At 39.4% G+C, this 12,857-nt stretch overlaps 1 protein-coding gene across 4 annotated transcripts in view; it reads right to left on the bottom strand.

Moving 5' to 3' along the window:
- The window catches only part of TMEM108 (transmembrane protein 108), a 246,723-nt gene that overhangs the window by 149,606 nt on the left and 84,260 nt on the right, over window positions 1–12,857 (bottom strand). For all 4 annotated transcript variants that reach the window (XM_053997766.1, XM_053997756.1, XM_053997747.1 and 1 more), the window contains one exon: window positions 7,090–7,220. The gene's annotated coding sequence lies outside the window, so the exon portion shown is untranslated. The remainder of the gene's footprint in view (window positions 1–7,089; window positions 7,221–12,857) is intronic.

Raw genomic sequence — 12,857 nt, 5'->3', positions numbered from 1 at the left:
AGAATAAGACTTTACATGCACAATTTTTGGAGTTGACTTCACCGTAAGTTAAGGCATAAGCAGCTAATAACACCAAATGAGAAAGAACAGAACAAGGTGACTCTCTGAAGTCATTCTTGGCTTTGAAAATCTCTTCTGGACAATGGTGTGGAAAATTAAAAAAGATTCAGCATAAAAGGCACAGCAGCTGAACTACCTGAAGTTTTTAGACAATATATCCTATCTTCACAATCTGACTAAGCTGAGCAAGGAAAGTCAGCACTGGATGCAGCTAAATGAGCAAGAAGTACAATTCTTCAGAGTATTCAAAAAAAAAAAGGATTAGGACAAAGAACATAACTTTAAAAAAAGGACCAATGTTTTCTTTGAATAGCTATAAAAGAGAACATGAGTTATGACATTGATGCATACAAAAGGCAACCACAACAGAGGATTTATGGAATTAAATACTTATTTGGTAGTTCACTAGGATGCCTAGACAATGCTGCCTGCTGATCATGTTGTTCAAATGAGACCAAAGTTGTATAATACCATCAGTTTGCATTTTTAACAATCTGGAGCTTCAGCAACTGCACATATATTTCCACCCCCTCATTTCATTCCCAAAGTCAAGCTATTACTCCATTCAACCAAAGGAAATATATAATGTGGATTATTAGGAAATTAGCTAAAGCCACGCAAAAAAACCCCAATCAGATCCTGCAGGTAAGATCATGTCCAGATCATATTTCATCTCACTTTCTAGCAAAAAATCACCACTGTGCCTTCTTCTGATATAGTGTATCATATTTATCAGTTTCCCATGTCTGTACACATTTAGAAAGAAGCCAACAGTTTAACTTTGAATCCTACACTGAAATGCATGAAAACAGGCTTTTATAGAACATTTAGAAGTCAAAATCTTTCCCGACTTTTTAAGCACTTTGATTTGACAACTCAGCAGTCAGCAAGCTTTTCACAGCCATAAACATCCCCAGCTAGTTGCAAAAGAGGATGCTGGCTTTCACTTGTGAAATTTCACTTGAAGTGCTTCTCCCTTCCTACTTGCAGGCATTCCATTGACTTCTTAGCGCTGCTGTTGGCATGCTAAGTGCCGAGAGACTGGTTTTTAAAAAGAATGTTACTTTGCCATTTGCTTTTGCAAAGGCTTGTTTTTAAGCAGTTTAACATCTAACTAAATCTAAGCAATCACCACATGCATGTAAGGAGGAATAAAAAACAAGAGGAAAACAGAAACAAAAAAGAAAAGGTTAAATCACAATTAGAGGTTTAAAAATTCACTTCTAGTAATCTAACATGCAATTAATAGCACAGATACAAAAACAAATACACAAGTCACCCTGTATAGATTTTCTATATTGACTTAATTTCTTTTATGAGGATCTTCATTTATAGGGACCTCTTTAGCACAAAATTATGCTATCTCAGCTGCAATTTTACCTTTGCAGACAGATTAGAGTTTAAAAATTCAGTGTGGCCTGCTTCTTGAAAACTGAGTCTCTTGAATTTCTGTAGCTCTCTGTACTCCATTTACTATTTTCAGTTCTCTTCCTGAAGATCAAAGAGTTGAAGTGTGACCTTTTTACTCACTTTAAATCTGACCTAGAAATGCACAGCTGAAATTTAACAGATGGAGCCTTAATCTGAGGACAGGTATGGTATGACCCACTCATTCTGCAGAAAGATCAGCCCATGCATGTAAAAGTATAGCCAGGTCTGGTGCTTAGTTTTAGAAGTGGAATTTAGTTCTCTGTTTTGCATGATCCTGGGCTAATCTCAGTGGCCATCTGTATGGGGTGGGGGGGGGCAGGATAAGGGCATTTCCCCACCTCACAGAGCTGGTAAAAAGTTGTCCTCAAAACTATGGCTCATTATGGATTGTGAGGAACTGAGGCTAAATAATTAAATACCTAAAAGTCTCCCAGCATTCATTTCTATGCTTGGTGAGAAACCAGAGGGAACACTATGACATCCTGCATAGCTAGGTTCCTGCTTCTTTCTTTCCGCCAGTGCTGATGGACCCTCTTAGATTAGTGTCATAGCAAGTTTATCTTTTTATCAGATTTCACGGTCTGATTTTACACAGTATACCAGTTTATTTTCTATACCAGATACTGAGCAAGAGACCATAACCTCAAACTTCCTCCACTTAATGGTGAATTCCCCATCCCACTTGACAATATTTAACTGCACCCAAAAGACTTTTCATCCCCACTGTCTCCTACCATCCCAAAAGATATACTATCACATACTGTTAGAAATAGTAATCTAACTTGATCAGATCACAAAGTGGAGTGAATTTTGTACATTCAGTGTCACCAACAGGAACAAAATGCTATCAAAACAACTTTATTTTCCACCTAATCATCAAGAAATAAATGCTGCATCTCACAGACAGCTTGAATAGATGAATAAGTAGATGTTGGGGAAGATGAAACAGGAAAGCCTTATAAATATGATTGCCTGGCAAAAGATTTTGAGAATATAGAAACTATAAGTGAGATTGAAATGAAAGCAAGCTTTGAGATACCAAGCCTTAGTTACTGAACAACTGGAAAACAATGGTATGGCCAGCTGAAGGTAATCCCCTTTTGATGAAACAATACTCTCTGCTTGCAGACAGGTCCAAGGGTCAAAGCAGACCCTACTAGCTTGGCAGAAGGGGTCCAAAGAGTAGTTTTCAGGGTTTAAAATGTAACACAGTATGGTAATGTCATATTCTTATAGGCTGTATGTAAATGCTGTAGGATTTGTATCTTGTACTACATTGGTTAGTGAAAATTAGAATATTCAGCACAGAAGATTTTTTGTATTGTAACAGGAACTTTGCTCTCTTACTCTTACTCTTGCTCTCTTACTCTCTTGCCTCTCTCTCTCTCTTGCTCTTTCAGGCCTGCTCTGAGCTGCGGCTAGCAGCTCTAAGCAGGGCTCCTGTGCCCACACCCTTTATAATAAACTGCATGTTCCAAGACCTGACTTCAGAGATCTCTTGTCTCCATCCGTACTGACCGTCGCTACCAACCAACACTCCTACAAGTAGCAACAAGTGTTTCAGTACTCTTTACTAAAGAATACTGAATACTTTTCTTTTAAAAACAAATTGAAAACAAAGTTAAAACAATTCCCCATCAAAACAAAAAAAAATATTTTTGCATGTTTAGACTGTGATTGTTTTCATACCTTTTTCCTTTTGATGGGTTTTGAATATAATATTCTGTGAATAGTGACCAGCGTTAGTAGTAACAGAGGCAAGAACAAACACACCTCATTATTAGGTGGCTCTGTTTTTACTTCTGTGTCTTAATGTCTGCTTTGGGAGGGCTGACTTGTGAAGCTGACTCCTTCAGGATTTAGCTCATAAAGGATCAGTGACTTCTAGCATGCTCTTGAGTAGCAACAAGGGAAAAACCTGGCTGCTATCTCATCTTTTTACTTCAGGCAGCACTGGGAAACACTGCAAGGCAGAATTTATCACTGGGGACAAGGGATCAAGGGGGCTGAAATTAGAAAAGACAGTTTGGCTGCTTTCAGTTCAAGTGGAAGTATTATGAAAAAGTGTTCCGAATTATGTCACACGGGGCAAATATCACTGCAGTTAGTAAGAACTTACTGTGCCAGCAAATGTCAGGACAAATTACACAGCAGGACAGGCAAGCTCTATGTCACACTCACTTCCAAAAGGAAAAGGCTTCCCCCCACTGCCAAGAACCTGCTCCCACTTCCAAGCTGATTTAAATCAAATTGCTCTTATTCAAATCAAAACAGCATAGATGGAGTACTACAGTGACATGAAGTGCAGTTCCTCAGATCCTTCCCCACTTCCATGGATGAAAGGCTTTGATTCTCTACCACCTTAAACACCATCACCTCAAGGCTACGGAGTTGTATATGTAAATGGCAGCCTGCAAGTTCCTGAAGGCACTGCTTACTGTGCTGATGAAAAATGTCTCACTGTCCCTATGCTCCTGGGTCATAGCCATCTAATCTTTCTTGCCTCTTTGATCATATATTCTTTGCAGAAAGATGCATTTACAATTTACATGGGACCCAACACAGTATGCAGAACACCTGAGGCCACATCAAGGCCTGGGCATTACTAGAAAAGTGGAACATAAAATTCAGTGCACCAGAAAGGAGAAAGACAGGACCAAGTCATTAGCAAAATCTTTATTTTTTAAATTTAAGTATAAGGAAGTCTTTCACTGGACTGCAAACTCCTAGCAAAGTGAACTCATTTTGATTCAGCTATCCTTAGTTTAAAACCAAATGTTTCAATTAAAAATTACAAGTGCTTCAATATGGAGAAAAAACATGTACTTATGTTCTACAGAGGAAATGAACACACAAAAAACCCACAACAAAACTAGAGCTACAAAATAGTTGGATGAGTTGAAGAAAATGTTTATTCAGTTTTTAACTTTTCTAATCTAGGCCTTTTCAGAGGTTTTCAGGTTTTCATTTTCATGAAATGAATATTAACTGAAACTCACATAGCTTCTTGTAATATTGGAATATCTGTGTTGGGTGTAAACCAGAAGTTTACACCCAACTTCAGTTCCTAAGCTTTGGTGTTTCAATAATTTCTTAGCCAAAACCGGATAGACAAAGCCAAAAGGCTATCAAGAATAAGGCCCACAAATAAATCACAATTTAAAAGCTCACGAATTCAAAGTCTGGCTTCAGTTTAAGCCACTATTACCTCCAGTTATTTTTTCTATCCAACAGCTGCAGCTTACCATCAAGAATCACTATACAACATATACTATATAAACTATACCATATATACTATACCAATACCAATAGTAGATGATCTCAGGTGCTTTAAAGCAAGGAGTGCACAGCACTGAAGAGCAATGAAGTTTTAGGTGAAGACCAAGATGGTTCACAGAGGTAGCTGAGTTGCAAGCTCACATTTCCACCCAGCAACACTGCAGGGACAACAGCCTTTAGCAAATGAAAAGTAACAAAGCAACTCTGGGGCTCTAACAACATTTCTGCTGTGAAGCAGCACCAATAAATCCAGTTAACTAAGACACTGCAGAATACTCTGACTCTGTACATTTTTCTTAGCCAATAGTACAAGTTCTTTTCAGATACTCAAATACTCAATTTGGGTGCAACTGTGTCATTGACTGGTGTTCTGAATGGCTGGGCTTGAGCTATGTCTGTGTAAGCACATTTTGCCTCCATGTATTCAGCCTCTATCCCCAGAATGGCTGCTGCAAGAATGCAAATCCTATTTGGAAGGATTACTTGCCACGCAACAGCCAGAGGCCCTCTCCAAGGCTGGGCTCCCTGCTGTGCCAAGAAGCACAAACTCAGGAAGCTCAGATCCAGGGAAGGACATGATTAAAGCAGGCAAGGTGGCACAGGAAATGACATTGTCCCTTCACATAGGCAGAACAAAAGCTGCCACTCCCCACTCCGCTGCATACACCTTGTATAAAGGTGTTCAAAAAAGGAAGCACAGACCAGCAGGCATTTGTACTTGTGGGAGCTGGCAACAATTGGTGGCAATACAAATTCCACTGGGGCACCTGAGTGTGGACACCAGGGGTTACACAGCCATCTGGTAGAAGAAATAAAACTCTCTAGAGGAATGTCTGCTATCTAGACCAGATCCTACAGGTTTTTTTATGATCAATGTACATTCCTTCCTAACAAGAGTTGTGGAAAATTACTGGAATGTCCCAAGTACTCAAGAGTTTGAATGTGTTTTTCCTTTTAAGTTGTATCTGCTATTGCTTATCTTTGCATTTTCTGAATACTTTATACATGTCATTCCTGTTATTTCAGTATGCAAGGGAGCCCCCCCACTCCCCATATCTACAGGATGCAGTGCCACAGTCTGTTACATTTCCCACCTAAGGATCTCTTCAATTTAGTTCTTCTACAAAAGAAGGAGACTGGTTATCTCACATGTGTGGAAATGGCAGACTGATAACACTGGTGGTCATATTTCCATACAGAATAGAAGCAATGGCAGAGCACTGCACAGGATTGTTCCCTTATCATTTAACACTGGCTGGGGAAAATGGAGAAATTAAGTGTTGCACTGACTTGAGCTGAAAGTCCTCTCTTCAGCCTCTCCAGGTGAAAGCAGAGCCCAGTTGCAGCTGCCTATTTTTCCAATTGCTCAGCTGACTGATTTGAGCTCTTGAGTAACACAGAGCTGGTATGGTTTTGCATTTGCTTTGTAGCAAACTTATTTTGATCCAAATTGTTAAAATATGAAGTCCCACATAGCCACTCCCCAAGATACGCAGAACTACATCATCTCAAAAATGAGAAATTTTACTTTAAAACAAGTTCAGTTCATGTATTTCTTAAGTGTTTCTACCAGTTTCAAGTAACTTTTTGAAAATCTGCATTTTGTACCTTCCCTGAAAACAACTCAGTAAAGGAAACATTCAGAGTAAGAGAGAGTGTATCTGGACGTCAGTCAAAAGATGCCCAGCAAATCTATCAAGCTCTCCACCACCTTCAGCTTAGACCAGTAAGTAATTATTTTTACTGGTAGGATAAAAAAAAAAAAAAAAAAAAAAAGGAAAATCAAGCAGTTTTGTAAACAAACCATATAACAATCCTGAAAGTGAAACACTAAGACTGTACAAAGAAAATGGCACAACTTGCATCTCCAGTCAGAGACATTTTATGGCATCCAGTTTAGAGACTTTTTCTCCTGATTAGCTGCTACACTACGTACAGGTTTTAAGTCTACTTCAATCTACAGCAATTAATAAGCACATAAAAAAGATGCCTTAGGTGAGCAGGAAGGTCTTCTATTAGCACATGCTAAAAATAGACAACCTATAGAGCTATCTGAACAGATACTTCATATAATAAAACTTTGAATTTTGCAGGCTCCAAGGATCAAAATTTATCATTGGCTTTTGAAACTTTAGACTTTTTGGGTCTGCACATCATCCATTTATGTTATTAATAATTGGCCACACTTATTAGCAGTCAGCCACTAGGTTGAACAAGCTTTGGAGAGCACCTCCACTACCATCTTGGGCAGCGCCACAAAAGTGAGCTGCACCACACTGAAGAGACACAAACCAGCAGAGAAATCCATTTGTGCCTTACCTTGTAAGGGGAAGAGCAGATGCCTTCAAACATATCTATATCCATACAGTCCATTGGTTCAGATCTTCCTGGTAATCAAAACTCTTCCAGCTTCTTGCTTTCTTATTTTTTAATCTGCCAGCTGGTGCAACCTGTAAATTTACAGAAGTGGGTGTGTTATTCCAAGATGTTTATTCATCTCATTTTATAAGGCATTCAATTTAAATACATATGGCTCTGTGCCATGTGGCTCCTATTGCTCTCCAGAGCTTTCAGTGTAATGGATTACAGACCACATTGTTTCTGTAGGTTATTGATTTTTGGGTGTATAAGAAGAAGACTCTTCAGGATTTCTTTGCAGACTCAGACTTTCCAGACTGTCATATTCCATATGTGTGTATCCTACAGATTTCACAACATGCTCCTAATTTTATGAAATTCCAACACTTAACAAAAAACATGACACAATTTGTATCTCTGAATTCTCAATTTCTTTGTTAATTTATCTGTTAAAGGTTGATTCTTGTGGAAAGAGACTAAATTCAATTTAAATACTAGTTTCAGAGTAAGAATGCTACTAATCCGAGAAACTGGAGGTTGACAGAGTGGCCGAGATTTATATTCAGCAATCAAGGTAATAAAAAAGAAAAACCTCCCAAAAAGTGACCCTGGCCACTCACTGTTCAGTGGTTTTCAGGAAGAAAATTAATTAGTGGGACAGTAGGAAAATTCTGTCAGAGATTTTTTTTTAACTATTCAGTGCATCACAGTGAGATTCCTCAAATGTATACAGAGCTGCAGTGCCTTTCAGGTATCTAAATTTGGTCAACCGAATCAAAAGGACCTCTGAAAACCAAGCAACAAGTTCTCTGCTTATACAGTTTTCCTCTGTGAAAGCTATGAGGGAGTCACTTATATGTGCTTGACTCCCCACAGCAGATCATTCAGCATATAGAATGTTACCTCTGTTACCTGACACTCCTCCCCGATATCTTGATCCCTATATCCAGGATCCACAAGCAGAACACATTTTCATGGTGGATTTTACAAAAAACATACTGCAGTTTTCATGAAAGTTCAATTAAACAATAGAGTATAATTATCTGTTTACCGGCAGACAGGCAGCCCGTGTTAGTTCAAGAGCTGCTTTGCTGGGCTGTATTCAACTACTCAAACAACTGTTTCATTATGAGATTTTACCAGACACCCCTGGCTCCAGCACCATGGCATAGAAAATGGGATGCATATTTGCTGCTTTCCACATTTTGGCTCCTGCTGCCTCAAAGCCATCCCTGCTCTCCACAGAAATTGTTTATGAGTATTTGAAAGGTTAGTATAGCTTTGTGTATATGTAGTTTGTAGTATATACATCCTCTGTAGGTTACTCTCCCCCTCCCTTTTTTATTATGGCAAATTGAAAATTAATTCACCTCAGTCAGAATGTCTCAAAACCCTAAGTGTTGACACTTTATACTATATGAACTACTTGTAGCCTTACATCCTGATGTAAATTCTCACCACGAAAGGTGGCACACAAAGCCGCACCATCACTGCATGTCACACACTGATGGCACATGTTACATCTGGTTTGATTGCTATTCAAACCTGAAACTCTTGATGCAGCCAGAAAAAGCCTTGATCCTGGGATGTGTTTTAAGAGATCTGTGCCTCTGCCTTGATGCAGACAGATCTCAAATCTGAAAGGTCACACACAATTACCCAAGAAGCCTTGATTTTGAAACTCCGAAAAATAACAACATTACGTAGGCTCTCCTTTTACTCCCAACAAGTTTCAGGACTTGGTTTCTGTGAAGTAAAAATTTGTCCTTCAGGAGTACTGGATAAAATGACAGTCATGACCTAACATGGGGAAAAAATACAACACACACTCTCACAAATTAAGCACCACAATGCAAACTGCTAGGGAAAAAAACTGAAAATGCCACACTATGCAGGTTATCTGAACATTTGCAGGCTATATTTGTATTCAACTCATGGTTTTGGACCTCTCTAATTAGAAGAAATACACCTTTTTCATGACAGTGGAGCATGTGGAGACTGGCATGAGGAAGCAGCTTGCATTGCAATTCCACTATATATTACAATTGCTGCACCACGCTTGTGCTGGGATTTTCGCATAATACTGTGTTACTCTTTCAGAATACAAATCCAACATAATGTCAAATACAATATAAGTAAATACTTGTACTTTATACTTACACTTTATACTTTACTTCACATAAGTAAATCTGGTCTTAGCACATGAAACCCTCCTGCCATCTCAGACCTGTTGGATGGATCAGGGCCTGTAGGTCAGGAGAGGCAGCCAGCAAGTCTTTCTGTGATCAATCTTTATTTCTCTGTAACACCAAGGAGTCCTAAAGCAAGCAGGTGAGTGGCTGCTGTCCTTTGAATGGTGGGTCAAAGAGGAGCTTCACTGAAACATGGACTAGGACCACTCAACTTGGCAGAAAGAGGCAGCAGGTCAAGAAAAGGGACATCTGAGACACAGGCCTTGGCATGTGCCTGGATGAAAGTAAAGAGAATTTTTGATGGCATTGTTCTAACACCTTACCATGGATCACACCTCTGGTGCCTTTGAAAAGGAAAACCATATTTTTTGTTTCTAGGGTGACTTTCAATCTTCTGGAAGAAAAACACAAAAGTACAAAAGGTGGACAGATACTGCTCCATTGACTTTGAGTGACCTATTTACAGTGGATGTGCATACGGACTAATGATAAGTCCAAGCTGCAACTACTTCTGAGCTAGGAAAGACTCCCAGTATGCCTGTGTGATTTCCAAACACCAAGGAAATCTATGCTCCAGTGTACATGTGTTATGAAATGCCAGAATCAACTTTATTGCACAACCTCCATTTTACAACCACCATAAAGGACTCCTAAATGCAGTCCTGCACCATATACTCTAGAGGACTACCACTGCATTAAAATATGAATGCCAGTGATCCTTTAAGTGACCACAGAAGGCTTCTCTCACCCATGTCTTCCATAACTAATATATTGTACTGGTGGCTTGTCATAAAACTATTGTTGTTCCTTTAGGCATCATGATGTTTTATGGAAAGACCATTCCTGGAAAAGTCTGCCTTAATAGGCTTGCTAAGGCAAAGTGAGCTGCCCAGACAAACCCTTTATTAAGTCACACCAAAACTGCCTGAATTTATGCCATTGCAAAAAGACTATTGGAAATTCCTGGAAGCGTATGTACCAACCTCAGAGAAAAAACTCACACATCTTTGTTGATTCATACTAATGTCATTGTTTACAATGACAGGATGCATTAAATCCTGCTTCAATTACCAGGCATAAAAGCACTTGTGGATTGACATGTGGTCTTCCCTCAATAGCACCATAATGGGGCTGAGGTAAACCAGCCTGCTGCAACCGGCATAATGTCTCCAGATGCCTGCATTCCTCTGCACACTCCCACTCAGCTCCCTACTCTTTTCCCTTTGTCATTTTCTCTTTTTCCCACCTTTCTGTTTAGCCTTCCCTCTCCATTTGTGCTAGCAGAGGTTGGAGAGCAACTGGCTAGCAAAATGGATTTGCAGAGCAAGACCTGGGACTCTCAGTGGACAAGCTGACCACAGACAAGGAGCATGCCCATGTGACAAAGAAGGGACAGCAAAGAAAAGGAAGCCAAGCTCTCCTCAGGGACCCGCTGAAAGAACACAACGGAAAACACAAGCAATTGCATTTTAACAGAAGAAAACTCTCACTGTGAGGTTGGTCCAACACACATACGGGTGACCCAAAGAGACAGTGAAGTCTCCAACCCCAGAGACTGGAGATATTCAAAACTCAGCTGCACACAGTCCTGCTCTAGATGTTTTGAGCAAAGGGTTGGCTACACAACCTCCAGAGGTCCCTGGAACCTCAGCAGTTCTACAACCCTGTAAATAGAGCCCTGTTCCCAAATTTACTTAACTCTTTTTTTTTTTTTTTTAATAGGTTCACCATAGTATGTTACTGACCTGGCCAAATTAAGAAGTTGATCTTGAACAGTGGTACAAGAATTTCAGTTGAGGTCTCCACATTTCACAGATGGAATGGACTGATGCAAAAATGACTTTGAAAATGTACCCAGATGTTAGAGATGCTTCTTACTCTAAGAATCATGCGGCTTCTTTTATGCTTCTCTTCGGAGAAAAGCTCCAGTGGTCACTGCTGCCTGCAGCAAGATCAGTACTCCTACTTTCAGCATTTAATACATTAGCCACTTGTAAAATTACATTTATGTCTTGCCCTTTATATCAAGCTCCCAAATGGTGACTGTCAAGGCAATTTTTAGCAAATCTTTCCCTCAGTCTCTCAGCCCACTGAATAAGACCTGCTTTTCTGATGCAGAAGAATGAAGAGAAAGCATAGCAAATCCATTGCCATAATAAAGAACAAGTTGGACCCTTACCCAGCTCCAGAGAGTTTTTCAAAGGAAAACTGGCAAGCATGCCAGCTCATACACTTCTTTCAGGGAATGCTATCAGCAAACCAAAGGTCACAATGAGTGTTTTACCTATGGATTACATATACCACCATCAGTGTTCTTGCCCAAAGAGGTGGCTAAGTATTCTGCATAATTCATTTCCTCCATCAGCCAGAAACAAGAGATAGGTCATTCTTTCCTACACCCATCACTCCTTATTTCAACAGTTATCACACTCCTGTTACTAATGATCTATTGGTAACACCTCTGACCTCACCATTCTGAGTCCTAGTATTTTAAACTCAAGGTCTGAAAAACTTAATTTATAACAGACTACAAAGCAGATCCAAAGTTATAACCTGGGCTCACTCCTGTTTCTTTTTAAGAATAACTCAGTCTTCAGTCAGACAAGAGATTTGACAATGAATCTTTCTCTTTATGGATGTTAAGTTAAAAACTTAACAGAGATTTTCATTCTTCCTGTTTTGTATATTTACTGTGGCCAGCACATGCCTCCAGATGAGTCACTCATAGTTACCCCACAGTAACTGTGCCTAATGGTTTCCTTGAAATAGTTCAGGGAATAACAAGATTTTTGGTTCACTTTAATTTCTACTGATTCTGAGCTTTAAATATCTTCAGTATCATAGTCATAAAATTGCTTCCTATCACTCAAAGAAGATCTGTCGTAGATACCATATTGTCTTTAGTTGTGTTCCGCAACACAGCTGAGTTTTGGATGCAAAAACTTAGTACCTATTCATAAAAAATCATAGGTTATTTATTAATTAATTTAGTTGTTTAGTAAGCACAGCCAGGCATACCAGTTCATATTTTGCTCAAGCAAGGATGTCATGGAACAAGTCAGGGAAAGTTTTCTACACATATCCACTAACTCTGACAAGAATAGATAATTTGCAAACACATCCACTAGAATTTATTCAATTAATTGCCCCTATTTACTTGGCAATTGAATAATCCAATTTATAGCATGGCCAAAACTTCTGGTCTACCTATAATCCAATGAGCTAGACTGGAGCATGCGTTGGTTGGTTTTCATTGATGCAACTGAGGTCTGTTGCATGGCCACCAAGAGGTTCAGTTTAGCTGAACTCTTGCTTTGGGGGAGCTGCAGGCTATGAAGAAATGTAATCTGTGCTGATTCAGCTTATCTGCTAAGGCAAAACTCAGCCCTGGCAAGACCTCCAGTGGAAGACAGCACCAGCGGAGATGCTACAGCATAAGCACTTAGGAATATTGCCTGCTCTTGCCAGGAGAGGAAAAATTGCCCAGTGTTTTCAAACTTTTAAAGGCAGTGACAACACATAAAATCTCTTTAATGT

The sequence above is a fragment of the Vidua macroura genome, chromosome 1 (assembly GCF_024509145.1).
Source record: "Vidua macroura isolate BioBank_ID:100142 chromosome 1, ASM2450914v1, whole genome shotgun sequence".
NCBI classification, from domain to species: Eukaryota; Metazoa; Chordata; class Aves; order Passeriformes; family Viduidae; genus Vidua; species Vidua macroura.
The sequence above is the reverse complement of the archived record's forward strand: the minus strand, read 5'-3'. Positions and strand labels throughout refer to the sequence as shown.